This window comes from Poecilia mexicana, unplaced genomic scaffold (assembly GCF_051168715.1).
Source record: "Poecilia mexicana isolate PSO_F unplaced genomic scaffold, ASM5116871v1 scaffold_2, whole genome shotgun sequence".
NCBI lineage: Eukaryota > Metazoa > Chordata > Actinopteri > Cyprinodontiformes > Poeciliidae > Poecilia > Poecilia mexicana.
Window position 1 is genome coordinate 33539149 of NW_028263371.1, and position 5637 is coordinate 33544785.

A 5637-nucleotide genomic window follows, 5' to 3' on the forward strand; every position below is an offset into this window, starting at 1 on the left:
TGCCTCCTGTCCTTTTTTTATATTTATTTATACATGCCTTGCTTTATAGCTAAAGCAATGAGAAATGCTGCAAGGATTTGCCTGTTTCCTTAAACAGGCACTTCTTAAACTAGAAAGGAGATTAATGTTGAAGGACTTTAGAAAAAAAAATTAATAAATATATTGCAGGAAAACTCAGTAAAGTATTCTTTTATTTTATTGTTTTAAAAACAAGCAAGGTGTGAAGCTGACACCCCACCCAGGTCAAAAAAAAAAATCCAGCAAATAGTCTGTTAGTGCTCCGTTTGTGCCGTTAAAAATTTCGTTTGCGCAGCTTTCGTTTTTGAGATATTGAAAGTGATCGTTTTGACCGATTACGTCACCAGACCACCATTTTGCTCCAAAAACAAACCAGTGGGCTACTTAGTGCTCCGTTAGTGTAGGTTTGTGCCGTTAAATTTACCGCAGCGAAGTTGTTTTGAAGTTGGATATTGGATATTCAAGCTGCACGGTGTAAGCGGCGCCTAGCTCAAGGTTGATCCGATTTATGAACGCTAATTTCGGCCAGCCGTTCTCTACCGTTCCTTCCTCAAGCGCTCGGAGGTTCACAGGACTGTCAACAAATTGCCGAACTAAACACTCGTAAGAAAGAAAACATATTTTTAATACAATTAAAAATATTCAGTGCGACTTAAAAATTCACTAGAGAACACTACGTCTCGTGTAACGGCATGAATTTTGTGTCAGTTGGTCACAAGGCAAGATATCTGTTCACATTTGTTTCTTAGGACCATTTATGGTCGGCTTTCAGGAATCTGTTTATGGCATCTTCGATCTTCCTTTGACGAGTTTCAACCTCTGAATTCTGCGTAATTTACATGTTTTGGTGGTTTTGCAGATTTATGTATATACAGAAAGGCAACATACCATACATATTAGACCAATAAAAGTCTTTCTGGTTAATTATTCTCGAGATCTTATTGGGTGTTTTACGGAATCGGATTGTGTTTTTGCAAATATTTGTAGTTCTTTAATATCTCAAACAAAAGCTGCAGAAAAGAAAATTTTATCAGCACAAACCTGCACAAATGGAGCACTAACGAACTAGCCCTCTTTGGTTTGTTTTGGAGCAATATGGGGGCATGGTGAACTCTGGATGACCTAAAACAAATTTTTAATATCTCAGAAACCAAAGCTGCACAAACAAAAATTTTAACGGCACAAACCTGCACAAACTAACCACTCAGACTATTTGCTGGATCTTTTGACGTGGGTGGGGTGTCAGCTTCACACAGCTCAGAAAGAAAAACAGTGACTGGTAATTTTTTTTTTATTTCCTCCCCTGATGGTAAAGGGATGTTCCATAACTTTTTGTCATAGACTACTGGACCATTTCATGTTTAATCCAAATTCTTTAAATCTCAGGTTGTGATCTTCATTGGCATTTAGTCTGTAGAATGCAGCTCAACTTTAAAAGTCCTAATCTACATGGAAATGGAACTGAAGAGTAGGTGATGCACGATATATCTACAATAACATCGGTATTGGCTGATATTTGTCATTTTTAAACATATAGGTATCAGTCCTATAAATAAAACTGGGCCAACATGGACAACCAATATTGATTTTTATGTTGTTGCCATCTGTGTCTGGTCTTTTTTTCTTCAAAAGTCTTGAGACGGTATATGTAATATATAATCTGCTATAACATAATATATAATCTGCTGTAACAGCAATATTACCATCAGAAGTATCAGCCCAAAGTTTCAAATTGGTGCATTTCTACTGAAAAGGAAGTAAATTGTCCTTTCAATGAGTACGCACCTGCCAAATAATATGGTAACTAGGTATTTTGATGTAAATTTCGACATATAAAGCCTTCCAATAATCAGAAATTCAGATTTTTATCTTTTACGTCATGAAATTAGAAATAAAAACTAGAAAATCACACACTTTAAAATACATTTCTTTATCATTTCCACCGATTCTCATCCAGACTTTTTAGTGTTTGGAACACTAAAACTCAAAATATGCTTTTTGTCTTTTTTTTTATTTTGATAGTTGTGCTTCTAATTCCCAAGGTTTTCTCTGATGAGCATGGTTCTTTTGATCCTGGATAAAAGTCTGATTAAAGGTTTGAGCAAACACTTAGGAGTTTCATGACTAACATGCTAATGATTCCACATGTTCAATACCGAGCTCAGCATCGTGATGTGAAAATAGACGCATCAAAGACTGCAGATGCTGCAACCAAAGAGGAATCCTCTTTTGTCTTTAAGTGTCAAAAGCTCTTAAAAGACGAGACGCGACTCATCTAATTACCTTCTTGATAATGACAAGTGATTTTTTAACATTTAACAAATCCAACATATTCCAGCGGAACATTGTGTTTGACTCCTGACTGGCTGCTTTCAGAAAGTAGATGAAACTGGGACACATTTCAAACAGAATGATGAACAATGCAGTGATTGGAGGCCGGCTTGCCTCTGTTGAAGTCAAAGTGTTTGGGCGTGTTTACGCCACCAGAAACTAGGTCACTGAAGATGCTGGCAGAAGCTGCAAACTCAACTCTGAAATGGATAGAGCTCTGTTCTGCTTTCAGATCTGTTCAAAAGCTGCAACCTAAAGTGTCAGATAAAGGGTCAGAGGTCATTTTGATGATATATTATAAAACGGAAAAAAATCTGACAATATTGACAACACATGTTCCTAAATAAAAATATGTTTATTTAGAACAGATGTTTAGAATCCTTCTAAACATCTGCGGTGGACTGCTTCCTATTTGATTTTTCTATGGAACAAAACTCCAAATTATTTTCAGAAAATTCTCCAATTTGCTGAATATTCTAAAAGAAAAGCTGAAATATATAATGTTATTTCACACACTAACGACTGCCATTTGCCAAGCAGCCAATCCAGGACCACCATTAATTTTCCTTGGCTTCGATTGGCAATTGTTCCTGATCGCCAAAAGAGTGGTGATCAGGAAGTATGTGGATGTTAGCTTCTTTGTTAGCTAACATCCACATACATAGATCCACAACATTGTTAGCTTTGTTTGGTGTTTTAGCTATTAAAATGGCAGTTTTAATTTTTTTAGAGGAAGTCTGAATCTCTTAGCTATTTTTTTAGCAGATGTGGTCCCAAACTCCCACAGCTATATTAAAATATTAATATACCTGTATATATTAATATTAAAAGGTATATTAAAATTACCAATATGAGGAGGTAAAAATCTGGTTTTAAAACACACCTGATTTCTATGACAGCAGGATGAAGACAGACTGCGAGTCTCTGCAGCTGATTTCTGTGTCAGCTAACACTTCAGCTCTGTCAAGATATCGCATGCCTCACGACTGACCCAGTGACAGCTCTGATGCTGTGTGTGTGTGTGTGCGTGCGTGCATGCGTGCGTGCATGTGCGTTAGTGTGTGTATCCAGGGATTGGCATTCTGGATTTGCAGAGTTAACTCTGCTCCCATTCTTGGCCTCTCTGAGGATTTTGTGTTGGTCAGACAGGGTCAGTGTGGGATGACAGATGTCACAAAAGATGGGGGAAAAACAGGCAGCATGATAAAAACCGACAGCTCTCAGGAAGCTTTTGCTTGGTCAGAATGTACCAAAAAACTGACTGACCAAATTGTACTTTAAAAATTGAAAAATATTGTAAATTAAATTCTTGAATTCCAACAAAAAATATGCAACAAAGCAGTGGTGGGCACCGCTAACTAAAATGTTAGCTCTGCTGACCCTAAGAAGCAGAGTTCCTTAGGGACTTATTAAAACAGCGTACACTTTTTGAATGATAGTTTATGGAATTTAATCCATTTACAGAATTTCCATGTTTCCACAAGGTGAGAGAATATGTACGTGAAGGCATGTATTAAGATGATTTAACAAACTGGACGTAAAAATATCAAATATTAATACTAATATTGCTGACTAATGTAACCAGCACAGAGGGGCTACAGGTTGGTTTATGGTTCTCTTTCCCGTCATGTTCCAGTAATTTGGAGATAACAGAAGTCCTGCAGACTTGGTACATTAATATTATCATACACGGCTTATGAGATTAGCCTATCTATAAAGCTTTAAACCTAAAGGAATGATGAATGTTATTCAAGCAAACTCTGTGTACATATCAGCTGAGGCTGAAAAACACGTAGATATTCTCAAATGTTAAAAATGTAGTTTCTTGGAAAAAAAAATCAACATTTACTTCGTTGGTGGAAAAATAATCTGCTTGACAGAGACTTTATATAATGCTCTGGGGCACAATAGAAAACACAAGTGGACATGAACCAAATGAACAGCAACTGCAAAGACCTTTTTATGAGTTTATTGGCCTCGTTGTCGTTTTAGCTGGAGGCCGAGTCTTGAAACGGCTGCTTCTAAAACAACTCAATGAGCCAGAAAATTTATCCTAAAGCAATGAAGGAGCCACTTTTCCTGTTGCTCTTTGTGCATTACATTACATGTTTGTCCAGAAATAGATGACTGGGTTGTTCTAAATCAGGTTGTTCCAACATGGACCTCTGTCTGAGAGAACAATGAACAGCAGGACGAAGGTGCTGGGCCAAACATTTCTTCTCTACAAGTTCACTCGTAAAGATGTAGTTGACCAGATTTTTTTCATTGCAACCATGTTTTGGTTATAGGTTACTACTAGGTTCAGTGGCACTGTATGGATTGTCATTTTGTGTGTTCAACAGCTGTTTGTGTGTGTAAATACCAGAGGGAAGGTACCTCACCTCCGGTTGAGACCCTCGCATGAAAACATGCTGCAGCGCCATGTTTTCATTTGAATCGTGGTGACATCTGATAACCAGGAGCTAAAATCGGAGAGGCAGAAGAGAAAACTCTGGGGCACAAAATGGAAGAGGGAAAGAGATAAAGATGTGTTGGATGTAAAAGAAGTATAGGCCAGATATATTATTTACACTGGAAATGCATCTTCCTGCTGCATCCTACCAGTCGTGTGTCATTATAATGTAATGTTATGGATTTTTTTTGTTAAAGCTAATTAGAATGTGTCAGATAGCAAAACTATTGTGGGTCATGTGGAGTAAAACAACCAATCTTCAACAAAGCATGAGCAAAACAAAGGAAATAATCAGACAGGTCCCAGTCAAGAATTCTGGAACAATGTTATTCATGAGGGATAAGAGCCAAGTAGAGAAGTCTGGCCAAACAAACAAACAAACATCTTCTACTATCTGCTAACGATGAGTTAGTCTGGAAGTCCACCAGAGTCAAGATGATTTTCTTGCTTCTGTCAAAAGAAAGGTTGCTCTCAACTCAAAAACAAGATGTGAAATTAAGTCTATTTGAACTTGGATACTCTGACATTGAACATTCAGAAGTCCACAAAGGCGTCACCCAGGTGACGCCTTTGTGCACTTCTGAATGTTCAAAACTATTTGTTTTAATTCACGAATGTATGTTTTAAAGACTAAAAGTGGGACTGAAAGCAGTAAGTAAGAAAGCAGTAGGGGAGGGGAACACAAGTGAAAGATATGTTATGCTGTGTGAAATCCCAATAGGACTAAATGGAGAGCTGTTGGCTGGATCACATTAAAGTATGTGTGCGTGTGTGTGTGTGATGCTCCTGCTGCATCCCGGAGTTCTCATTGGAAAAGCTGAAAATGTTCAGAAATG